We start from the raw sequence: 25,094 nt of genomic DNA, 5'->3' as shown, positions 1-25,094 counted from the left end.
AGAACCAATTAAGGCGGGGGGTGGGGTGGAACGAGCAGCTGTCTACCCTTAGCAGGAGGGCTCCTGATTACATACCTCTCCTGCTGCTGCTGCTGCTGGCTGTCCAGCAGCAGACTGAAGGTGGCTGCTGCTGTGCACAGGTATATAAAGGCTCAGAGCCTATTATGACACGCGCAGCCAGCGTTCCATTGCCACATTCCATCTACTGCAGGCAGGATACCTGGCTGGCTGAATGTCGCTGAGAAGCTCACAGAGACCGCCATAAGCAACAGTTTAACAGAATGCCACAGACTAATCAACCAAACTTTTTGGGTTGGGTTCTCTTTTATAGTCTGCAGGCATTAAATGAAAGAAGTCAGTGTTCCAGCAGAAGGAGACAACGTTTCAGAAAAGGCATTGTAGCAAACCAAAAAAGAAATTTTAAGCGCAGCAGAGTAACCAGCGCACATACCTGTTAGCTCAGGTGAGTTTAAAAGGCTGCTGTTGATAACAAGGGCATTTGCTAAATAGATGGTGTGTGTGCAACAATATACTGAAAGGTCAATTATATTGTGCAGCTTATCTCACCACCTGTAGTTATTTAGGTGAAAGCTCCAAAATGCTTGCCTAATATGTCTGTTTATCCAAAAGGAAGTAAAAAGGGAGAGCTAGAAAGATAGCATTGCATCACATTACATGGCAATGCAATGCACAGTTGCTGAAGTTGAACCAAAATGAGCTTGTAATCTGGCTTCTGCAACTTTGAACATGAAAAATCCAATGAGGAGAAGAAAAGCAAAGCCAAAGAGTCCATCCCAAAATCCGACAAACAAGCAAAATGAACAAAAAACATTGAATTCAATTCTTTCTGATTTTAGAAACTGCATTAAAGAAGGGGTGCACCGGTCCTGGAGATACTGCAATACCAGGTCAATGCGTGGAGTGGACAGAGCAAGCTCTTTTTCCATCTCCCTGTTCTAAAAATCCATTTAATATATGGTCCCCAGATAGGGGACGTATCAGATATTAAACTGATAAGAACAGATTTTTTTTTTTTTAATTTGGCTATCCCCCACATGGGGATAAAAACCGTTTATTTAAAATTTAACAAATTACAGAAATAAAACCATTACATCCACATTACACTTTCGGGACTTCAAAGAAAAATAAAAATTCCATCACAGCAAATTTTACAAGACTTCAAATATTCCATAGGTTAAAAAGCCATTTGCCTGCCAACGTTACATTCTTTTTCCTGTCCAATAAATAGTATATGTACATTTCACTTTTACAAAAGGCTAAAACATCATCTACTGGTAACATTTCATGTTTAAAAACAGCAATATTTCTAGCATTCCAGAGCGCTATCTTGGCACAATTCACTATCTTCCACGCCATTATTTTTTGGTCCATTGTTGGGCATTCCAGAAGACCATATAACACTGATGCAAAATTAAAGTCCTTGAGGTCCACCATTTTCTCCAGCAGGGGGATTAGTCTTCTCCAGAACTCTTTAGCAAAAGCACAAGTCCATAAAAGATGCTTCACTGTCTCTTCTTCTTGACAACCTTCTCTTGGGCAGATGGCAGACCTCACAAAACCTCTTCTGTACTGGAATGCCCGGCAAGGAAGACAGTGGTGTGCGCAGCTCCAAGACATGTCTTTCTGTACATTAAAAAGATAAGGGGCGTTAATCGTTTTCCATATGTGTACAGTTTTGTCATCATCATAACGTTCAATATCACACAACGTCACATCAGTACTAATTTGTTTGAGTAGTGTCTTGCTGTTACATAGATCCCCTGTCTGTTTCTTATTCAAATTAAAATCAAGAATAATTTTCTTTAAAATCTCATAATGTGCAGGTAGGTTAAAAGCATAAGGAGAGGATAAAACTGTTTCAAACCAACCAAACCTTCTCATGAGAAAACCAGTGTTAAAACGCATAAAATAGGAAAGGTAATTATCTTTAAAAAGGGTTTTAAAACAGAAACAGAAAAAATGTATTAAAAGAAACTTATCTAAAACAGGGAAATCTTTCCCACCTTTAACCTTTGGCTTTGTCACAATTTCTCTTTTGAGTTTCTCCATTTTTGAGCCCCAAAAAAAGGTAAAACATACTTTTGTAATTCGTTTCAACAAATTTGTAGGAGGGGGGAACACCAAACTAAGATATAACAGGATAGGTAATATCACCATTTTTACAATCAGAACTTTACCTTCCATTGACAGCTTTCTCATATTCCACATACAGATTTTCTGATTAATTTTCTGTGCTGCCGCATCCCAGCTATTAAAACCATTATTAGATTCATTAAAAGAAACACCTAAAATAGTAATGGAATCTGTAACTTCAATTGGTACATCATGTAAACTCATCCCCCCGACATTTAAAATATTACATTTAGTAAGATTAATTTTAAAACCGGAAACTGTACAAAAAGACTGAATTTGGCTTATCGTTTTTTGTATTGAAGGTACATCACATCCAAACACTGCTACATCATCCATATAGCTTACAACTTTAACTTGTAGACCGTTCCCTCCGGGTAAGGGTACTCCACATATTTGCTTATCCCGGCGTATTGTACATAAAAGGGGTTCTATAGCACATATAAAAAGCAGGGGGGACAAAGGGCAACCCTGCTTCACCCCTGATTTTAAAACTACCTCTTTTGTTTTAAAACCATTAACTAAAATCTTACTCGTACAATCATTATAAAAAGCTTTAAGAGACAATAAAAACCCACCCGGAATGCCCATTTTTTCTAAAACTTTAAAAAGATAAAAATGAGACACGCGGTCAAAAGCTTTCTCAAAATCCACCGCTAGGATTGACATCTTTGTCTTTCTGGTTTTTACATCTTCAATACAATCTTTCACCAGGTTTAAATTGTCCCAGATACTACGCCCAGGTACCCCGCATACCTGATTTGCATGAATTACTTTATGTATCACCTTTTTCAACCGATTTGCACAGATCTTAGCCATAATTTTGTAATCACTATTTAAAAGAGTTATCGGCCTCCAGTTTTTAAGATCCGTTTTGTCACCTTTTTTGTATAGTAGTGATACCTCACCTTTCTTCCATGAGTTGAGTAAAACCTTATTATTAAAAACTTCGGAAAACAAATTAAACAAATCATCTTTTAAAATATCATAAAAACTTATATAAAACTCTATGGGGATACCATCAGGGCCGGGCACTTTACCATTTTTAAAACTCTTCATGGTTTCTAAAATCTCTTCCTTACATAGAGGTTGGGATAAAAAACTTTGGGCATCAGCATCTAGGGTGGACTTGATCTCCCCCAGGAAAGTGTGTATTAAATCATGGTCTACAGTTTTTACATTAAAAAGATCATTAAAATAGACATTTACCTTATCCAATATAACGTTGATATTATTATCTCCATCTATGTTATCAATTATTGTTTTCGCCTGTTTGTTTTTCTTAAAAAAATACCTGGAACAAGTCTCATCCTCTTCTACGTGTTTTACCTTTGAACGAAAAATCAGTTCTTTTCCTTTTTGTTCCAACCACTTTGAAATTTCTCCTTTAAGACTCAATATATCATTACCTACATCCAGACCATTGTCTTTGAATTTGTACAATGTCTGTAACCTGATATTAAGAAAATTATAGATCTCAAACTTTTCTTTAGCTTTTTGTATGCTTTTCTTTATAAAGAAATCTTTAATGTTTATTTTCATTCTATCCCACCAGGAGCTAAAAGAAATATTGGGGTTTTTCCTTTTTCTACAGTTTACATAAAACTCAATAAAATCCGATAAAATTTGTGGATCTTTTAAAAGGGACACATTCAATTTCCAAGATTTCTTACCACATTTCTTCTTTCCATTAATCCTCACTCTAAAAGATAAAACCTTGTGATCTGAGAGAATATTAGTTAAAACTTCACATTTCACTGGCAGTATTTTTTCTGAACCTAAAACAAAATCTATCCTGGAGCTACATGTAGAATTGCTCCAGGTGAAACCAGCGTCTATAGGGCTATCCTTGTTACATTCTTTATACACATCAGTTAATTTACAATCATTTATAATATTGCTTAACATTCCAGACGTTTTGTCATAATTTCTACTCACAGAACCGGAGCGTCGGCTTTCGCCTTTTAAAATACAATTAAAATCACCTGCCAGGATAAAAGGTTCAGAAATGTTAATAAATAAAGGTAAAATTTCCAGCATATCAGCCCTTTCATTTTTATCAGGTGACCCATAAAAATTTAAAAACTGCCATCTTGTCCCATCAATAAAAGCCTTAACTAAAAGAATACGACCCGGTAAAATATCTTGGATAAAATCAATAGACACATTTCCCTTAAAAAGTATAGCTACCCCGGCTGATCCGGTTGCATTTGATCCAGACCAGACCGATGGACCATGTTTCCACTCTTCCTTATATTTTTTGTAAGAAATCTTATGAGGGATATGACATTCTTGTAAAAAGAAAACAGAAGCTGTAAAACAGGTTAAAAAATGTAAAACAGTAGCTCTTCTGGTCTTGGATCCTATGCCTCTCACATTGAGGGAAACACCACTAATGTCAGCCATCATAACAAATGGTTAGGAAGAAACAAAAACTGGACTTTACCTATCCGATGGACGGATCAGACCACTTGGACTTTCACCAACGCCCTCTTCTGAATCCACCGTTATCAAAGAGTCTTCATCATCGGAGAAGGAACATTCACTTAAATTAAGACCCGACGCTACTGGGGTGTAGCTCGGAAGGATATTGAGAGAAAGGTTACACTGGGTCTCCATAGGCTGACCATTTAGGTCCTCGTCAGGTGGGTCTCCGAGAGGCTCCGCACTCCCCTGCTGACCCGCAGAGGGTCGTAACACAGGGGCAGGCTGCGCACATGGCGGAGCCTCAGAGTCCCCGGAGGCAGCCAGGTTCGGGGCCCCACCTGGAGCAGCAGAGCCCCGGGACCTCGGGATTCCAGAGTCTACACCCCCGTGAGGGGATGTATCCATCTCCTCCCTATTAGCCACCTCCACGGAACCATTCTTTTTCTTATTATGAGACCTCACCAAATGCCACGTACCGCCCTCGCTCTCGTGAGACCCAGTGGGAATTTTGGGCTCGGTGTCAGCCTTTTGGCGCTCTTTTTTGGCCTTACCGACCGCCCCTTTATGATCTTTCTCAGCCTTCCTTTTAGCCTCCTTATGGTCTTTCAGCCAGCTCCTGGGCTCCTGTGAGTTACCTGTCATTGACTCGGAGGGATTGTTACTAGTTGAAGCGCCCTTATCACCTCCCGAGGCTTCAGGTTGTTGCTCCTCCTCCTGAGGGGTGGTCTGATTGGCCCGTCCATTCCCGGATGTCTTGGACTTCTCCTTTTGTTTTTGTTCATCCTCTCTGAACCTGTGAGGGCAAGAAAAATAGAAATGACCAGGTGTCCGACAAAAAGAGCATTTTTTTTCATTTGGGCACTCCTTTGTGTCATGTTCAGTACTGGCACAATTTCTACAAGTGGCACCACAACTATCCTTAGAGTGCCCATAGAGACCACAATACCTACAGAAAAGTGGCATTCCTGAGAAAAAAAAAATCCCCATTAGTTTGCCCTATTTTAAATCGAGCTGGAGGAAGTCTCACACCTCCAGGGAATTTAGGGTCTCTTTCACATTTTACTAAAAACTTCCATTTTGAGGTCCAGATGTTAAACTCATTCAACACTTTTCCAATCAATTTCACACTTTTAAAATAAACTGACAAAAAGGAAATAACCTCTGGTGCTGTTATGAAGGGTGAGAAGATTTTCACAACCACCATCTTTACCTCATCCAGGACGTGCTCGATGATCTGAATCCCTTTTAGACCAGGGCTATTTTCTACCGACTTAACTCTGGACAAAACATCTTTGAAAATACCTTCGCCAGTAAAGGTTACATCATAATCTCCACGTCGAGGATAATCCTGGATAGAAAGGATTTCGTTGGTTCTGACGTGGAGCAGTTTCTCAAGCACGTCCTGGACTACATATCCCAGATTCCGTATATCGGAACCACCAGCCGTAAATCGGACCCTTATGGTGTTCTTAAGCCTCGCATATAGAGGCACGAGGTTGGGGTCAACCTCCATGGTATGGCGCAACAAAATGCAAATTGCAACCGCCTGCAATCTGCGCCTTCAGAGCTTTGAGATAAAGCACCTGAAGGCTGGGGGATCGCTGCCCGTTACCCTAGGACTAATCCCTCTCCCTAATAGCAGCAGGCAGGTGAAGCCCACCGAAGTGGACGATCCTGCCAGGCCAAGGAGAGGGGTACCTGAGTGCCCTTCAACTGAAACCTCCTGCTGTGAAGCACTTGGTCTCAGCCAAAAGGCCGAGAAGCGATAACCAGAATTGGTTTCAAACTACGGAGCCACCCAAGGATCCTGAAAAGTCCATTTGTGGAGATGAGCTCCTGGACTCCCGTTAAGAAGACATGTTGTCAACCTCTAGATCCCTTACATGCCTGCACTTTTCGGCTTGCTGCTGCTGCAATCCACGCGTTTTAGATCTGCATAACTCCACCTCTTTAAACACAGCACCTTCACCCCCTGCTGTTCCCACCCGCCTCAACACCGTTGGAAGGGAGGAGAACCAATTAAGGCGGGGGGTGGGGTGGAACGAGCAGCTGTCTACCCTTAGCAGGAGGGCTCCTGATTACATACCTCTCCTGCTGCTGCTGCTGCTGGCTGTCCAGCAGCAGACTGAAGGTGGCTGCTGCTGTGCACAGGTATATAAAGGCTCAGAGCCTATTATGACACGCGCAGCCAGCGTTCCATTGCCACATTCCATCTACTGCAGGCAGGATACCTGGCTGGCTGAATGTCGCTGAGAAGCTCACAGAGACCGCCATAAGCAACAGTTTAACAGAATGCCACAGACTAATCAACCAAACTTTTTGGGTTGGGTTCTCTTTTATAGTCTGCAGGCATTAAATGAAAGAAGTCAGTGTTCCAGCAGAAGGAGACAACGTTTCAGAAAAGGCATTGTAGCAAACCAAAAAAGAAATTTTAAGCGCAGCAGAGTAACCAGCGCACATACCTGTTAGCTCAGGTGAGTTTAAAAGGCTGCTGTTGATAACAAGGGCATTTGCTAAATAGATGGTGTGTGTGCAACAATATACTGAAAGGTCAATTATATTGTGCAGCTTATCTCACCACCTGTAGTTATTTAGGTGAAAGCTCCAAAATGCTTGCCTAATATGTCTGTTTATCCAAAAGGAAGTAAAAAGGGAGAGCTAGAAAGATAGCATTGCATCACATTACATGGCAATGCAATGCACAGTTGCTGAAGTTGAACCAAAATGATCTTGTAATCTGGCTTCTGCAACTTTGAACATGAAAAATCCAATGAGGAGAAGAAAAGCAAAGCCAAAGAGTCCATCCCAAAATCCGACAAACAAGCAAAATGAACAAAAAACATTGAATTCAATTCTTTCTGATTTTAGAAACTGCATTAAAGAAGGGGTGCACCGGTCCTGGAGATACTGCAATACCAGGTCAATGCGTGGAGTGGACAGAGCAAGCTCTTTTTCCATCTCCCTGTTCTAAAAATCCATTTAATATATGGTCCCCAGATAGGGGACGTATCAGATATTAAACTGATAAGAACAGATACTACACTTGATCTTAGCCAAAAGGCCGAGAAGCGATAACCAGAATTGGTTTCAAACTACGGAGCCACCCAAGGATCCTGAAAAGTCCATTTGTGGAGATGAGCTCCTGGACTCCCGTTAAGAAGACATGTTGTCAACCTCTAGATCCCTTACATGCCTGCACTTTTCGGCTTGCTGCTGCTGCAATCCACGCGTTTTAGATCTGCATAACTCCACCTCTTTAAACACAGCACCTTCACCCCCTGCTGTTCCCACCCACCTCAACACCGTTGGAAGGGAGGAGAACCAATTAAGGCGGGGGGTGGGGTGGAACGAGCAGCTGTCTACCCTTAGCAGGAGGGCTCCTGATTACATACCTCTCCTGCTGCTGCTGCTGCTGGCTGTCCAGCAGCAGACTGAAGGTGGCTGCTGCTGTGCACAGGTATATAAAGGCTCAGAGCCTATTATGACACGCGCAGCCAGCGTTCCATTGCCACATTCCATCTACTGCAGGCAGGATACCTGGCTGGCTGAATGTCGCTGAGAAGCTCACAGAGACCGCCATAAGCAACAGTTTAACAGAATGCCACAGACTAATCAACCAAACTTTTTGGGTTGGGTTCTCTTTTATAGTCTGCAGGCATTAAATGAAAGAAGTCAGTGTTCCAGCAGAAGGAGACAACGTTTCAGAAAAGGCATTGTAGCAAACCAAAAAAGAAATTTTAAGCGCAGCAGAGTAACAAGCGCACATACCTGTTAGCTCAGGTGAGTTTAAAAGGCTGCTGTTGATAACAAGGGCATTTGCTAAATAGATGGTGTGTGTGCAACAATATACTGAAAGGTCAATTATATTGTGCAGCTTATCTCACCACCTGTAGTTATTTAGGTGAAAGCTCCAAAATGCTTGTCTAATATGTCTGTTTATCCAAAAGGAAGTAAAAAGGGAGAGCTAGAAAGATAGCATTGCATCACATTACATGGCAATGCAATGCACAGTTGCTGAAGTTGAACCAAAATGAGCTTGTAATCTGGCTTCTGCAACTTTGAACATGAAAAATCCAATGAGGAGAAGAAAAGCAAAGCCAAAGAGTCCATCCCAAAATCCGACAAACAAGCAAAATGAACAAAAAACATCGAATTCAATTCTTTCTGATTTTAGAAACTGCATTAAAGAAGGGGTGCACCGGTCCTGGAGATACTGCAATACCAGGTCAATGCGTGGAGTGGACAGAGCAAGCTCTTTTTCCATCTCCCTGTTCTAAAAATCCATTTAATATATGGTCCCCAGATAGGGGATGTATCAGATATTAAACTGATAAGAACAGATACTACACTTGATCTTAGCCAAAAGGCCGAGAAGCGATAACCAGAATTGGTTTCAAACTACGGAGCCACCCAAGGATCCTGAAAAGTCCATTTGTGGAGATGAGCTCCTGGACTCCCGTTAAGAAGACATGTTGTCAACCTCTAGATCCCTTACATGCCTGCACTTTTCGGCTTGCTGCTGCTGCAATCCACGCGTTTTAGATCTGCATAACTCCACCTCTTTAAACACAGCACCTTCACCCCCTGCTGTTCCCACCCGCCTCAACACCGTTGGAAGGGAGGAGAACCAATTAAGGCGGGGGGTGGGGTGGAACGAGCAGCTGTCTACCCTTAGCAGGAGGGCTCCTGATTACATACCTCTCCTGCTGCTGCTGCTGCTGGCTGTCCAGCAGCAGACTGAAGGTGGCTGCTGCTGTGCACAGGTATATAAAGGCTCAGAGCCTATTATGACACGCGCAGCCAGCGTTCCATTGCCACATTCCATCTACTGCAGGCAGGATACCTGGCTGGCTGAATGTCGCTGAGAAGCTCACAGAGACCGCCATAAGCAACAGTTTAACAGAATGCCACAGACTAATCAACCAAACTTTTTGGGTTGGGTTCTCTTTTATAGTCTGCAGGCATTAAATGAAAGAAGTCAGTGTTCCAGCAGAAGGAGACAACGTTTCAGAAAAGGCATTGTAGCAAACCAAAAAAGAAATTTTAAGCGCAGCAGAGTAACCAGCGCACATACCTGTTAGCTCAGGTGAGTTTAAAAGGCTGCTGTTGATAACAAGGGCATTTGCTAAATAGATGGTGTGTGTGCAACAATATACTGAAAGGTCAATTATATTGTGCAGCTTATCTCACCACCTGTAGTTATTTAGGTGAAAGCTCCAAAATGCTTGCCTAATATGTCTGTTTATCCAAAAGGAAGTAAAAAGGGAGAGCTAGAAAGATAGCATTGCATCACATTACATGGCAATGCAATGCACAGTTGCTGAAGTTGAACCAAAATGAGCTTGTAATCTGGCTTCTGCAACTTTGAACATGAAAAATCCAATGAGGAGAAGAAAAGCAAAGCCAAAGAGTCCATCCCAAAATCCGACAAACAAGCAAAATGAACAAAAAACATTGAATTCAATTCTTTCTGATTTTAGAAACTGCATTAAAGAAGGGGTGCACCGGTCCTGGAGATACTGCAATACCAGGTCAATGCGTGGAGTGGACAGAGCAAGCTCTTTTTCCATCTCCCTGTTCTAAAAATCCATTTAATATATGGTCCCCAGATAGGGGATGTATCAGATATTAAACTGATAAGAACAGATACTACACTTGATCTTAGCCAAAAGGCCGAGAAGCGATAACCAGAATTGGTTTCAAACTACGGAGCCACCCAAGGATCCTGAAAAGTCCATTTGTGGAGATGAGCTCCTGGACTCCCGTTAAGAAGACATGTTGTCAACCTCTAGATCCCTTACATGCCTGCACTTTTCGGCTTGCTGCTGCTGCAATCCACGCGTTTTAGATCTGCATAACTCCACCTCTTTAAACACAGCACCTTCACCCCCTGCTGTTCCCACCCGCCTCAACACCGTTGGAAGGGAGGAGAACCAATTAAGGCGGGGGGTGGGGTGGAACGAGCAGCTGTCTACCCTTAGCAGGAGGGCTCCTGATTACATACCTCTCCTGCTGCTGCTGCTGCTGGCTGTCCAGCAGCAGACTGAAGGTGGCTGCTGCTGTGCACAGGTATATAAAGGCTCAGAGCCTATTATGACACGCGCAGCCAGCGTTCCATTGCCACATTCCATCTACTGCAGGCAGGATACCTGGCTGGCTGAATGTCGCTGAGAAGCTCACAGAGACCGCCATAAGCAACAGTTTAACAGAATGCCACAGACTAATCAACCAAACTTTTTGGGTTGGGTTCTCTTTTATAGTCTGCAGGCATTAAATGAAAGAAGTCAGTGTTCCAGCAGAAGGAGACAACGTTTCAGAAAAGGCATTGTAGCAAACCAAAAAAGAAATTTTAAGCGCAGAAGAGTAACCAGCGCACATACCTGTTAGCTCAGGTGAGTTTAAAAGGCTGCTGTTGATAACAAGGGCATTTGCTAAATAGATGGTGTGTGTGCAACAATATACTGAAAGGTCAATTATATTGTGCAGCTTATCTCACCACCTGTAGTTATTTAGGTGAAAGCTCCAAAATGCTTGCCTAATATGTCTGTTTATCCAAAAGGAAGTAAAATGGGAGAGCTAGAAAGATAGCATTGCATCACATTACATGGCAATGCAATGCACAGTTGCTGAAGTTGAACCAAAATGAGCTTGTAATCTGGCTTCTGCAACTTTGAACATGAAAAATCCAATGAGGAGAAGAAAAGCAAAGCCAAAGAGTCCATCCCAAAATCCGACAAACAAGCAAAATGAACAAAAAACATTGAATTCAATTCTTTCTGATTTTAGAAACTGCATTAAAGAAGGGGTGCACCGGTCCTGGAGATACTGCAATACCAGGTCAATGCGTGGAGTGGACAGAGCAAGCTCTTTTTCCATCTCCCTGTTCTAAAAATCCATTTAATATATGGTCCCCAGATAGGGGACGTATCAGATATTAAACTGATAAGAACAGATTTTTTTTTAATTTGGCTATCCCCTGCAGAGGGATAAAACCGTTTATTAAAACTTTAACAAATTACAAGCATAATTACACAAATACCAAACGTTAAAAGACAAATGAAATTTTCAAAGCAAAAAAATACAAAGATTTTAAATAATTAGGTTCCATTGGTCAACAAGCCATTTTTTGGAAATATGTATATTCTTCTTTTTGTCAATTAAATAATAAGTATACATTTCACATAAACATAAACTTAAAACATCATTCACTGATAAAACATCTTGTTTAAAAATAGCAATGTTGCGCGCTTTCCAGAGAGATGACTTGGCGCAGTTCACTGTCTTCCAAGCCATTGTGTACTGGTCCATTGTGGGGCATTCCATAAGTCCGTATAGCACAGTTTTATATGTAAAGTCCTTGAGGTCTGCCACCCTTTCCAGTAGGGGGAGCAGTCTTCTCCAGAAATCCTTTGCAAAATTACATGTCCATAATAGATGTTCCACCGTTTCCTCGTCTTGGCATCCGGCTCTTGGGCAGATGGCAGACCTCACAAATCCTCTTCTGTATTGGAATGCCCGGCAAGGAAGACAGCGGTGCATGCAACTCCAAGCCAGATCTCTCTGTTCATTAAAAAGATAAAAAACGTTAATCATTTTCCAGATAGACATAGATTTGTCATCATCATATCTGTCAACATTACATATTTCCTCACTTTTACGTATTTCTTTAATTAGTTTCTTACTATTTCTTAATTCCTCTATTTTCTTAGTCCCTAAATTAAAATCGGACACTATTTTCCTTAAAATCTCATAATGCGTCGACAAATTAAAAGCATGGGGCACAGATATATTAACTTCATACCATCCAAACTTTCTCATAAAAAATCCTGTATTAAAACGCATAAAAAAGGACCAATAGTGATTCTTAAAAAGGGCATTAAAACAGTAAACGAACAGATGGATTAAAAGAAACCTATTAAAATCTGGAAAATCTTTACCACCTTTTACTTTTGATTTCATCACGATTTCTCTTTTCAGCTTTTCCATTTTTGAGTTCCAAAAGAAGGTAAAACAGGTTTTGGTTATCTTTTTTAAAACATTAACAGGCGGGGGGAAAACCATGCTAAGATACAATAAAAGAGGTAAAATCACCATCTTTAAAACCAATACTTTACCCTCCATTGTAAGTCTCCTCATGTTCCACATACATATTTTCGTATTTACTTTCTGTGTAACTGTTTCCCAACTATTATAACCATCATTATTTTCAGTGAATGATATACCTAAAATGGAAATGGATTCGGAGACATTAATTGGTACATCACGTAAAATCATCCCCCCAACACTTAAAATGTTACACTTATTAAAATTGATTTTAAAACCAGAAGCTAGACAAAAGGATTGCACTTGATGGAGAGTGGCCGTAAGTGATGGTGCATCTGTACACAAGACCGCCACGTCATCCATGTAGCCTACAACCTTGGCCTCCAAACCACCGCTTCCAGGCAGAGGGACACCGCATATCTGTTTATTTTGGCGTATTGCACATAACATTGGTTCCAGTGCACAGATAAACAGTAGGGGGGACAGAGGGCATCCCTGTTTCACCCCTGACCGTAAAAATACCTCTTGTGTCTTAAAACCATTCACTAAAATCTTACTTGTACAATCCTTGTAAAATGCTTTAAGCGATAGTAAAAACCCTTCTGGTATGCCCATTTTCTCTAAAACTTTAAAAAGATAAAAGTGTGAGACACGGTCAAATGCTTTTTCAAAATCAATAGATAAAATCGCCATTTTCCCCTTTCTGTCTTTCACATCCTCAATACAGTCTTTCACTAAATTCAGATTGTCCCATATACTGCGCCCCGGCACCCCACACACTTGATTAGAATGAATAACTTTGCTGATGACTTCTTTTAGACGATTTGCACAAATTTTAGCCATTATTTTATAGTCACAATTTAAAAGTGTTATTGGTCTCCAGTTTTCTAATTTTGATTTATCGCCTTTTTTGTATAGGAGGGAGACTTCACCTTTCTTCCAGGAATTTAATAAAACCTTATTATTAAAAACCTCAGTAAACAAATAAAACAAATCATCTTTTAAAATATCATAAAAACATACATAAAATTCTATTGGGATGCCATCAGGACCAGGGACCTTTCCAGTTTTAAAACTTTTAATAGTTTTTAACACTTCTTGTTCCGTTAAAACTTGGGATAAAAACTCTTGGGATGCGGGATCTAAAACAGCTGTTAGTCCTTGCAGCGAATCATCCATTAATTTATTATCTATATTTTTTCCATTAAAAAGATTAGAAAAAAAAACCTCAACTTTACCCAGCATATTTTTTATATTATTCTCACCATCTATATGGTCAATTATCACTTTTTCTTTTTTATTTTTCCTAAAAAAATATCTGGAACACTTTTCATTTTCTTCTATATGTTGTACTCTAGAACGAAAAATTATCTCTTTTCCTTTTTGTTCTATCCATTTTGAAATCTCTTCTTTTAAGTTTGAAATATCAACTTGTACATCTATCCCATTGTCTCTGAGCTTAAATAATGTTTGTAGGCGGGTATTTAAAATTCTATATTCTTCATATTTTTCTTTGGCTCTACATATACTCTTTTTAATAAAAAAGTCTTTTATTTTTACTTTCATTCTATCCCACCATACACTCATAGTCTCATTTGTTTTTTTCCCTTTTCTACATTTCCTATAAAACTCAATAAAATCTGATAAAATCTGCGGGTCGGTTAAAAGGGATACATTCATTTTCCAGCTTTTCTTACCACATTTTTTGTTGTCATTTACTTTTATGGTAAAGGATAAAAGTTTATGGTCTGAAAATATATTAGTTAAAACTTCACATTTGGCAGGTATTGTTTTATCTGAACCAAAAATAAAATCAATCCTAGAGCTACAATTAGCATTGCTCCAAGTGAAACCGGCGTCCTCTGGGCTGTCACTATGACACTCTTTATATATGTCTATCAATTTAGCATCTTTGACTATATCATGTAGCATACCTGAGGTTTTATCGTAGTTCCTGCTTACAGAGCTGGAGCGCCGGTTTTCACCTTTTAAAACACAATTAAAATCCCCTGCTAAGATAAAAGGTTCAGAGTTATTAATAAATAATGGTAAAAGATCAAGCATTTCGGCTCTTTCATTTTTCTCTGGGGATCCATAAAAATTTAAAAACTGCCATCTAATACCATCAATAAAAGCTTTCACTAATAAAATACGACCTGGTAAAATTTCCTGAATAAAATCAATTAAAACGTTCCCTTTAAAAAGTATGGCTACACCCGCTGATCCTGCAGCATTCGATCCGGACCAGACAGATGGCCCACACTTCCACTCATCTTTATATTTTTGATATGACATTTCATGTGGGATATTACATTCTTGCAGAAAAAATACAGATGCAGTAAAACATGTAAAAAAATTAAAAAGAGCAGTTCTTCTCGTGTTAGATTTTATGCCTCTCACGTTGAGGGAAATACCTTTGAGTTCAGCCATCATTAGAAAATGTAGAAATTTTACTTAGGTAACTAAGAGCAACGGATTTACCTGTCCGATGAACCTGATCAGACCACTGGGCTTGCGCCTCCCTCCTCATCTGATAGTATCGTCACGAGAGTCTCCGTGGAGGAGGAAAGATTACCACATTTATATAAACCCGACGCTACACTGGCATAGCTTGGAGGGCTGGCTGGCAGAACCCGCTGGGTCTCCATTGGCTGGCCATGCAGTTCCTCATCAGGTGGGTCCCCGAGGGGTTCCGCCGCCCCTGTTTGACCTGTAGAAGGTCGTCCTATAGGAGGAGGTTGCGCACAAGGCAGAGCCTCTGACTCTTCAGAGGCAGCAAGATCCCGGTCCCCACCTGTAGCAGCGGAGACCGAAACCCCTGAGGGTCCAGCGTCCACGTCCCCTTCTGGAGAAGTGTCCATCTGTTCACCTCCTGCTGCCTCCTCCGAACCACCCTTTTTCTTTTTCTTAGGACCCACCTTTATCCACTCAGCGCCCTCAGCACTAGGAGACCCAGACTGGGCATGGGCTTCTGTGTCGGCCTTTTGCCGGTCCCTTTTGACCTTACCAGTAGTGCCCTTCTGCTCCTTCTCAGCCCTCCTTTTGGACTCCCGCAGGTCCTGCAGCCAGGTTTTGGGATTTGGTATTTTACCTGTCATAGACTCTGGAGACACTTCACTATTTGGTACGCCCTTATTGTCTCCAGAGGCTCCAGGTTGTTGTTCCTCCTCCTGAGGGGTGGTCTGATCTTTTGGTCCTTGGTCGGACGTCTTGGACTTCCCCTTTTGCTCATCTTCCCGAAATCTGTGAGGGCAAGAAAAATAAAAGTGACCTGGAGTCTGGCAAAAACTGCATTTCTTTTCCTTAGGGCATTCTTTTGTCTCATGTTCTTCACTAGCACAATTTCTACATGATACATGACAGTTTTCTTTTGAATGACCATAGCGCCCACAATTTCTGCAATATACTGGCATCCCAGAAAAGAAGAAATCCCCATTTGTTTGCCCAATTTTGAAACGGGCAGGGGGGAGCCGTATACCACCTGGTGTATTTGGATCTCTTGTACACTTCACAAGGAATTTCCACTTAGATGTCCATATGTTATATTCGTTTAATATCTTCCCAATACATTTAACACTTTTAAAATAAATTGCTAGAAATGACATTACTTCTGGAGCAGAAACAAAGGGCGAAAATATTTTTACAATAACCAGTCTTACCTCATCCAGGACGTGCTCAACAATTTGTATCCCTTTCAAAACAGGACTATTTTCAACTTTTTTTAACTTTTCTAGTACATCTCTAAAAATACCTTCTCCGGTGAATGTGATGTCATAGTCACCTCTTCTGGGATAATCCTGGATGGAGAGAATTTCATTCCTTTGTACGCCAAGAAGGTTCCTGAGCACGTCCTGGACTACATACCCTAATTTCCTCATATCCGAGCCACCCGCCGTGAAGTGAACTCGGATAGAGTTTTTTAGCCTCGCATAAAGAGGCACGAGGTTAGGGTCAACCTCCATGGAAAAACGCAACAAGGTTGCAAATTGCAGCCGCTTGCAATCTGCGCTCCCAGTGTTCTTGCAGCGAAAAACACCTGGAAGCTGGGGGATCGCAACTCGTTACCCTGGGACTAAGCCCTCTCCCTAATAGCAGCAAGCAGGTTAAGTCCACCAAAGTGGACGATCCTGCCAGGCCAAGGAGAGGGGTACCCGAGTGCCCTTCAACCACAATCTCCTGCAATAAAGCACTTGATCTTAGCCAAAAGGCCGAGAAGCGATAACCAGAATTGGTTTCAAACTACGGAGCCACCCAAGGATCCTGAAAAGTCCATTTGTGGAGATGAGCTCCTGGACTCCCGTTAAGAAGACATGTTGTCAACCTCTAGATCCCTTACATGCCTGCACTTTTCGGCTTGCTGCTGCTGCAATCCACGCGTTTTAGATCTGCATAACTCCACCTCTTTAAACACAGCACCTTCACCCCCTGCTGTTCCCACCCGCCTCAACACCGTTGGAAGGGAGGAGAACCAATTAAGGCGGGGGGTGGGGTGGAACGAGCAGCTGTCTACCCTTAGCAGGAGGGCTCCTGATTACATACCTCTCCTGCTGCTGCTGCTGCTGGCTGTCCAGCAGCAGACTGAAGGTGGCTGCTGCTGTGCACAGGTATATAAAGGCTCAGAGCCTATTATGACACGCGCAGCCAGCGTTCCATTGCCACATTCCATCTACTGCAGGCAGGATACCTGGCTGGCTGAATGTCGCTGAGAAGCTCACAGAGACCGCCATAAGCAACAGTTTAACAGAATGCCACAGACTAATCAACCAAACTTTTTGGGTTGGGTTCTCTTTTATAGTCTGCAGGCATTAAATGAAAGAAGTCAGTGTTCCAGCAGAAGGAGACAACGTTTCAGAAAAGGCATTGTAGCAAACCAAAAAAGAAATTTTAAGCGCAGCAGAGTAACCAGCGCACATACCTGTTAGCTCAGGTGAGTTTAAAAGGCTGCTGTTGATAACAAGGGCATTTGCTAAATAGATCGTGTGTGTGCAACAATATACTGAAAGGTCAATTATATTGTGCAGCTTATCCCACCACCTGTAGTTATTTAGGTGAAAGCTCCAAAATGCTTGCCTAATATGTCTGTTTATCCAAAAGGAAGTAAAAAGGGAGAGCTAGAAAGATAGCATTGCATCACATTACATGGCAATGCAATGCACAGTTGCTGAAGTTGAACCAAAATGAGCTTGTAATCTGGCTTCTGCAACTTTGAACATGAAAAATCCAATGAGGAGAAGAAAAGCAAAGCCAAAGAGTCCATCCCAAAATCCGACAAACAAGCAAAATGAACAAAAAACATTGAATTCAATTCTTTCTGATTTTAGAAACTGCATTAAAGAAGGGGTGCACCGGTCCTGGAGATACTGCAATACCAGGTCAATGCGTGGAGTGGACAGAGCAAGCTCTTTTTCCATCTCCCTGTTCTAAAAATCCATTTAATATATGGTCCCCAGATAGGGGACGTATCAGATATTAAACTGATAAGAACAGATTTTTTTTTTTCTATTGAAAGCCCGAATTCGTGTACAAAACCCGAGTGCGCTTAAAAAAGTGACAAGTGCCACAAAAAAAGTGCACTAGGATGCTGGTCTTCTTAAAACCCTCTCCAAAAGGAGAAGGGTCCCCCAAACCATTCCCCGTCCCTCCGAGCCAGAAGGCCACAGCGAGGAACAGGGACAAATAGCCACCTCCAGCCGGAGCCAGAGGCGACCCAATCTTACCCCCAATACCTGCCCGAGTTCTCACCCGAGCAAGGCACTGGGAGCCAAAGACTGTGCTCCCCTCCCGGAAGAGGGGAGCCAACAATGCTCTCCTCCCGAAAGAGGAGAGCCAGGGGGGTTCAGGGGGGAGCGGAACCTGATGGCCACACACTCCCCCCCTAGACCTGCCAAGAGAGGAACCCGTAAGGGAACCGCATCCCGACAAAATCCTAGTAAGGACGTGGACACACGTGAAAAAGTGGACACACAGTGACAAAAAAAATTAAATAAATAGTGAAGGTTTCACAGTATAATACTGCCCGGACCTTCGACCGGGAATTGAAAAATTCCCCATCCTAAGGCCAGAAGGCCCGGAATAAGGGTGTGTGTGAAGAAAGAAATATTGAAGTGCTAGTGCAAATGTGCCATAAACTCAAGTGGGGTTCCCAATCCCAGTGAGTTAAGGCACCCCAGGGTCACCACTCCTGGGGTACTTCACACTTCGGGCTTTCGATCTTCCCCGGCCCAATGGCGTCGATCCTGGGGGGCCATGCTTTCCACCAGATGACTATATTAGCCAACTGGCGTACTAACAAGCGCCTAAACCCCAGTGTGCATAATGTATCAATCTACTAGGGCGGCCAACATCCAAAACCGCCTTTTCGAAAGATACTACACTTGATCTTAGCCAAAAGGCCGAGAAGCGATAACCAGAATTGGTTTCAAACTACGGAGCCACCCAAGGATCCTGAAAAGTCCATTTGTGGAGATGAGCTCCTGGACTCCCGTTAAGAAGACATGTTGTCAACCTCTAGATCCCTTACATGCCTGCACTTTTCGGCTTGCTGCTGCTGCAATCCACGCGTTTTAGATCTGCATAACTCCACCTCTTTAAACACAGCACCTTCACCCCCTGCTGTTCCCACCCACCTCAACACCGTTGGAAGGGAGGAGAACCAATTAAGGCGGGGGGTGGGGTGGAACGAGCAGCTGTCTACCCTTAGCAGGAGGGCTCCTGATTACATACCTCTCCTGCTGCTGCTGCTGGCTGTCCAGCAGCAGATTGAAGGTGGCTGCTGCTGTGCACAGGTATATAAAGGCTCAGAGCCTATTATGACACGCGCAGCCAGCGTTCCATTGCCACATTCCATCTACTGCAGGCAGGATACCTGGCTGGCTGAATGTCGCTGAGAAGCTCACAGAGACCGCCATAAGCAACAGTTTAACAGAATGCCACAGACTAATCAACCAAACTTTTTGGGTTGGGTTCTCTCTTATAGTCTGCAGGCATTAAATGAAAGAAGTCAGTGTTCCAGCAGAAGGAGACAACGTTTCAGAAAAGGCATTGTAGCAAACCAAAAAAGAAATTTTAAGCGCAGCAGAGTAACCAGCGCACATACCTGTTAGCTCAGGTGAGTTTAAAAGGCTGCTGTTGATAACAAGGGCATTTGCTAAATAGATGGTGTGTGTGCAACAATATACTGAAAGGTCAATTATATTGTGCAGCTTATCTCACCACCTGTAGTTATTTAGGTGAAAGCTCCAAAATGCTTGCCTAATATGTCTGTTTATCCAAAAGGAAGTAAAAAGGGAGAGCTAGAAAGATAGCATTGCATCACATTACATGGCAATGCAATGCACAGTTGCTGAAGTTGAACCAAAATGAGCTTGTAATCTGGCTTCTGCAACTTTGAACATGAAAAATCCAATGAGGAGAAGAAAAGCAAAGCCAAAGAGTCCATCCCAAAATCCGACAAACAAGCAAAATGAACAAAAAACATTGAATTCAATTCTTTCTGATTTTAGAAACTGCATTAAAGAAGGGGTGCACCGGTCCTGGAGATACTGCAATACCAGGTCAATGCGTGGAGTGGACAGAGCAAGCTCTTTTTCCATCTCCCTGTTCTAAAAATCCATTTAATATATGGTCCCCAGATAGGGGACATATCAGATATTAAACTGATAAGAACAGATACTACACTTGATCTTAGCCAAAAGGCCGAGAAGCGATAACCAGAATTGGTTTCAAACTACGGAGCCACCCAAGGATCCTGAAAAGTCCATTTGTGGAGATGAGCTCCTGGACTCCCGTTAAGAAGACATGTTGTCAACCTCTAGATCCCTTACATGCCTGCACTTTTCGGCTTGCTGCTGCTGCAATCCACGCGTTTTAGATCTGCATAACTCCACCTCTTTAAACACAGCACCTTCACCCCCTGCTGTTCCCACCCGCCTCAACACCGTTGGAAGGGAGGAGAACCAATTAAGGCGGGGGGTGGGGTGGAACGAGCAGCTGTCTACCCTTAGCAGGAGGGCTCCTGATTACATACCTCTCCTGCTGCTGCTGCTGCTGGCTGTCCAGCAGCAGACTGAAGGTGGCTGCTGCTGTGCACAGGTATATAAAGGCTCAGAGCCTATTATGACACGCGCAGCCAGCGTTCCATTGCCACATTCCATCTACTGCAGGCAGGATACCTGGCTGGCTGAATGTCGCTGAGAAGCTCACAGAGACCGCCATAAGCAACAGTTTAACAGAATGCCACAGACTAATCAACCAAACTTTTTGGGTTGGGTTCTCTTTTATAGTCTGCAGGCATTAAATGAAAGAAGTCAGTGTTCCAGCAGAAGGAGACAACGTTTCAGAAAAGGCATTGTAGCAAACCAAAAAAGAAATTTTAAGCGCAGCAGAGTAACCAGCGCACATACCTGTTAGCTCAGGTGAGTTTAAAAGGCTGCTGTTGATAACAAGGGCATTTGCTAAATAGATGGTGTGTGTGCAACAATATACTGAAAGGTCAATTATATTGTGCAGCTTATCTCACCACCTGTAGTTATTTAGGTGAAAGCTCCAAAATGCTTGCCTAATATGTCTGTTTATCCAAAAGGAAGTAAAAAGGGAGAGCTAGAAAGATAGCATTGCATCACATTACATGGCAATGCAATGCACAGTTGCTGAAGTTGAACCAAAATGAGCTTGTAATCTGGCTTCTGCAACTTTGAACATGAAAAATCCAATGAGGAGAAGAAAAGCAAAGCCAAAGAGTCCATCCCAAAATCCGACAAACAAGCAAAATGAACAAAAAACATTGAATTCAATTCTTTCTGATTTTAGAAACTGCATTAAAGAAGGGGTGCACCGGTCCTGGAGATACTGCAATACCAGGTCAATGCGTGGAGTGGACAGAGCAAGCTCTTTTTCCATCTCCCTGTTCTAAAAATCCATTTAATATATGGTCCCCAGATAGGGGACGTATCAGATATTAAACTGATAAGAACAGATACTACACTTGATCTTAGCCAAAAGGCCGAGAAGCGATAACCAGAATTGGTTTCAAACTACGGAGCCACCCAAGGATCCTGAAAAGTCCATTTGTGGAGATGAGCTCCTGGACTCCCGTTAAGAAGACATGTTGTCAACCTCTAGATCCCTTACATGCCTGCACTTTTCGGCTTGCTGCTGCTGCAATCCACGCGTTTTAGATCTGCATAACTCCACCTCTTTAAACACAGCACCTTCACCCCCTGCTGTTCCCACCCGCCTCAACACCGTTGGAAGGGAGGAGAACCAATTAAGGCGGGGGGTGGGGTGGAACGAGCAGCTGTCTACCCTTAGCAGGAGGGCTCCTGATTACATACCTCTCCTGCTGCTGCTGCTGCTGGCTGTCCAGCAGCAGACTGAAGGTGGCTGCTGCTGTGCACAGGTATATAAAGGCTCAGAGCCTATTATGACACGCGCAGCCAGCGTTCCATTGCCACATTCCATCTACTGCAGGCAGGATACCTGGCTGGCTGAATGTCGCTGAGAAGCTCACAGAGACCGCCATAAGCAACAGTTTAACAGAATGCCACAGACTAATCAACCAAACTTTTTGGGTTGGGTTCTCTTTTATAGTCTGCAGGCATTAAATGAAAGAAGTCAGTGTTCCAGCAGAAGGAGACAACGTTTCAGAAAAGGCATTGTAGCAAACCAAAAAAGAAATTTTAAGCGCAGCAGAGTAACCAGCGCACATACCTGTTAGCTCAGGTGAGTTTAAAAGGCTGCTGTTGATAACAAGGGCATTTGCTAAATAGATGGTGTGTGTGCAACAATATACTGAAAGGTCAATTATATTGTGCAGCTTATCTCACCACCTGTAGTTATTTAGGTGAAAGCTCCAAAATGCTTGCCTAATATGTCTGTTTATCCAAAAGGAAGTAAAAAGGGAGAGCTAGAAAGATAGCATTGCATCACATTACATGGCAATGCAATGCACAGTTGCTGAAGTTGAACCAAAATGAGCTTGTAATCTGGCTTCTGCAACTTTGAACATGAAAAATCCAATGAGGAGAAGAAAAGCAAAGCCAAAGAGTCCATCCCAAAATCCGACAAACAAGCAAAATGAACAAAAAACATTGAATTCAATTCTTTCTGATTTTAGAAACTGCATTAAAGAAGGGGTGCACCGGTCCTGGAGATACTGCAATACCAGGTCAATGCGTGGAGTGGACAGAGCAAGCTCTTTTTCCATCTCCCTGTTCTAAAAATCCATTTAATATATGGTCCCCAGATAGGGGACGTATCAGATATTAAACTGATAAGAACAGATACTACACTTGATCTTAGCCAAAAGGCCGAGAAGCGATAACCAGAATTGGTTTCAAACTACGGAGCCACCCAAGGATCCTGAAAAGTCCATTTGTGGAGATGAGCTCCTGGACTCCCGTTAAGAAGACATGTTGTCAACCTCTAGATCCCTTACATGCCTGCACTTTTCGGCTTGCTGCTGCTGCAATCCACGCGTTTTAGATCTGCATAACTCCACCTCTTTAAACACAGCACCTTCACCCCCTGCTGTTCCCACCCGCCTCAACACCGTTGGAAGGGAGGAGAACCAATTAAGGCGGGGGGTGGGGTGGAACGAGCAGCTGTCTACCCTTAGCAGGAGGGCTCCTGATTACATACCTCTCCTGCTGCTGCTGCTGCTGGCTGTCCAGCAGCAGACTGAAGGTGGCTGCTGCTGTGCACAGGTATATAAAGGCTCAGAGCCTATTATGACACGCGCAGCCAGCGTTCCATTGCCACATTCCATCTACTGCAGGCAGGATACCTGGCTGGCTGAATGTCGCTGAGAAGCTCACAGAGACCGCCATAAGCAACAGTTTAACAGAATGCCACAGACTAATCAACCAAACTTTTTGGGTTGGGTTCTCTTTTATAGTCTGCAGGCATTAAATGAAAGAAGTCAGTGTTCCAGCAGAAGGAGACAACGTTTCAGAAAAGGCATTGTAGCAAACCAAAAAAGAAATTTTAAGCGCAGCAGAGTAACCAGCGCACATACCTGTTAGCTCAGGTGAGTTTAAAAGGCTGCTGTTGATAACAAGGGCATTTGCTAAATAGATGGTGTGTGTGCAACAATATACTGAAAGGTCAATTATATTGTGCAGCTTATCTCACCACCTGTAGTTATTTAGGTGAAAGCTCCAAAATGCTTGCCTAATATGTCTGTTTATCCAAAAGGAAGTAAAAAGGGAGAGCTAGAAAGATAGCATTGCATCACATTACATGGCAATGCAATGCACAGTTGCTGAAGTTGAACCAAAATGAGCTTGTAATCTGGCTTCTGCAACTTTGAACATGAAAAATCCAATGAGGAGAAGAAAAGCAAAGCCAAAGAGTCCATCCCAAAATCCGACAAACAAGCAAAATGAACAAAAAACATTGAATTCAATTCTTTCTGATTTTAGAAACTGCATTAAAGAAGGGGTGCACCGGTCCTGGAGATACTGCAATACCAGGTCAATGCGTGGAGTGGACAGAGCAAGCTCTTTTTCCATCTCCCTGTTCTAAAAATCCATTTAATATATGGTCCCCAGATAGGGGACGTATCAGATATTAAACTGATAAGAACAGATACTACACTTGATCTTAGCCAAAAGGCCGAGAAGCGATAACCAGAATTGGTTTCAAACTACGGAGCCACCCAAGGATCCTGAAAAGTCCATTTGTGGAGATGAGCTCCTGGACTCCCGTTAAGAAGACATGTTGTCAACCTCTAGATCCCTTACATGCCTGCACTTTTCGGCTTGCTGCTGCTGCAATCCACGCGTTTTAGATCTGCATAACTCCACCTCTTTAAACACAGCACCTTCACCCCCTGCTGTTCCCACCCGCCTCAACACCGTTGGAAGGGAGGAGAACCAATTAAGGCGGGGGGTGGGGTGGAACAAGCAGCTGTCTACCCTTAGCAGGAGGGCTCCTGATTACATACCTCTCCTGCTGCTGCTTCTGCTGGCTGTCCAGCAGCAGACTGAAGGTGGCTGCTGCTGTGCACAGGTATATAAAGGCTCAGAGCCTATTATGACACGCGCAGCCAGCGTTCCATTGCCACATTCCATCTACTGCAGGCAGGATACCTGGCTGGCTGAATGTCGCTGAGAAGCTCACAGAGACCGCCATAAGCAACAGTTTAACAGAATGCCACAGACTAATCAACCAAACTTTTTGGGTTGGGTTCTCTTTTATAGTCTGCAGGCATTAAATGAAAGAAGTCAGTGTTCCAGCAGAAGGAGACAACGTTTCAGAAAAGGCATTGTAGCAAACCAAAAAAGAAATTTTAAGCGCAGCAGAGTAACCAGCGCACATACCTGTTAGCTCAGGTGAGTTTAAAAGGCTGCTGTTGATAACAAGGGCATTTGCTAAATAGATGGTGTGTGTGCAACAATATACTGAAAGGTCAATTATATTGTGCAGCTTATCTCACCACCTGTAGTTATTTAGGTGAAAGCTCCAAAATGCTT

The 25,094-nt window shown here is 42.7% G+C and overlaps 9 non-coding genes and 2 pseudogenes across 9 annotated transcripts; all 11 read right to left on the bottom strand.

Moving 5' to 3' along the window:
* Nucleotides 1-871: 871 nt before the first annotated feature.
* Nucleotides 872-1,072, bottom strand: LOC141236737 (U2 spliceosomal RNA; annotated as a pseudogene).
* A 6,388-nt stretch (nucleotides 1,073-7,460) lies between these two features.
* LOC141236612 (U2 spliceosomal RNA) lies at nucleotides 7,461-7,651 on the bottom strand. Its single transcript, XR_012302264.1, has one exon. It is a non-coding gene; the product is annotated as a U2 spliceosomal RNA (small nuclear RNA).
* A 1,115-nt stretch (nucleotides 7,652-8,766) lies between these two features.
* On the bottom strand, nucleotides 8,767-8,957 carry LOC141236642 (U2 spliceosomal RNA). The gene has a single exon (XR_012302294.1). It is a non-coding gene; the product is annotated as a U2 spliceosomal RNA (small nuclear RNA).
* Nucleotides 8,958-10,072: 1,115 nt separating this feature from the next.
* On the bottom strand, nucleotides 10,073-10,263 carry LOC141236641 (U2 spliceosomal RNA). Its single transcript, XR_012302293.1, has one exon. It is a non-coding gene; the product is annotated as a U2 spliceosomal RNA (small nuclear RNA).
* Nucleotides 10,264-11,378: 1,115 nt separating this feature from the next.
* Nucleotides 11,379-11,566, bottom strand: LOC141236725 (U2 spliceosomal RNA). Its single transcript, XR_012302372.1, has one exon. It is a non-coding gene; the product is annotated as a U2 spliceosomal RNA (small nuclear RNA).
* A 6,390-nt stretch (nucleotides 11,567-17,956) lies between these two features.
* On the bottom strand, nucleotides 17,957-18,143 carry LOC141236748 (U2 spliceosomal RNA). The gene has a single exon (XR_012302389.1). It is a non-coding gene; the product is annotated as a U2 spliceosomal RNA (small nuclear RNA).
* Nucleotides 18,144-18,933: 790 nt separating this feature from the next.
* On the bottom strand, nucleotides 18,934-19,025 carry LOC141236784 (U2 spliceosomal RNA; annotated as a pseudogene).
* A 1,112-nt stretch (nucleotides 19,026-20,137) lies between these two features.
* Nucleotides 20,138-20,328, bottom strand: LOC141236775 (U2 spliceosomal RNA). The gene has a single exon (XR_012302405.1). It is a non-coding gene; the product is annotated as a U2 spliceosomal RNA (small nuclear RNA).
* Nucleotides 20,329-21,443: 1,115 nt separating this feature from the next.
* LOC141236610 (U2 spliceosomal RNA) lies at nucleotides 21,444-21,634 on the bottom strand. Its single transcript, XR_012302263.1, has one exon. It is a non-coding gene; the product is annotated as a U2 spliceosomal RNA (small nuclear RNA).
* A 1,115-nt stretch (nucleotides 21,635-22,749) lies between these two features.
* On the bottom strand, nucleotides 22,750-22,940 carry LOC141236609 (U2 spliceosomal RNA). Its single transcript, XR_012302262.1, has one exon. It is a non-coding gene; the product is annotated as a U2 spliceosomal RNA (small nuclear RNA).
* Nucleotides 22,941-24,055: 1,115 nt separating this feature from the next.
* LOC141236608 (U2 spliceosomal RNA) lies at nucleotides 24,056-24,246 on the bottom strand. Its single transcript, XR_012302261.1, has one exon. It is a non-coding gene; the product is annotated as a U2 spliceosomal RNA (small nuclear RNA).
* Nucleotides 24,247-25,094: the final 848 nt, after the last annotated feature.

The sequence above is a fragment of the Phyllobates terribilis genome, unplaced genomic scaffold (assembly GCF_046119375.1).
Source record: "Phyllobates terribilis strain yellow unplaced genomic scaffold, ASM4611937v1 Scaffold_710__1_contigs__length_769263, whole genome shotgun sequence".
In the NCBI taxonomy this organism is placed as follows: domain Eukaryota; kingdom Metazoa; phylum Chordata; class Amphibia; order Anura; family Dendrobatidae; genus Phyllobates; species Phyllobates terribilis.
The sequence above is the reverse complement of the archived record's forward strand: the minus strand, read 5'-3'. Positions and strand labels throughout refer to the sequence as shown.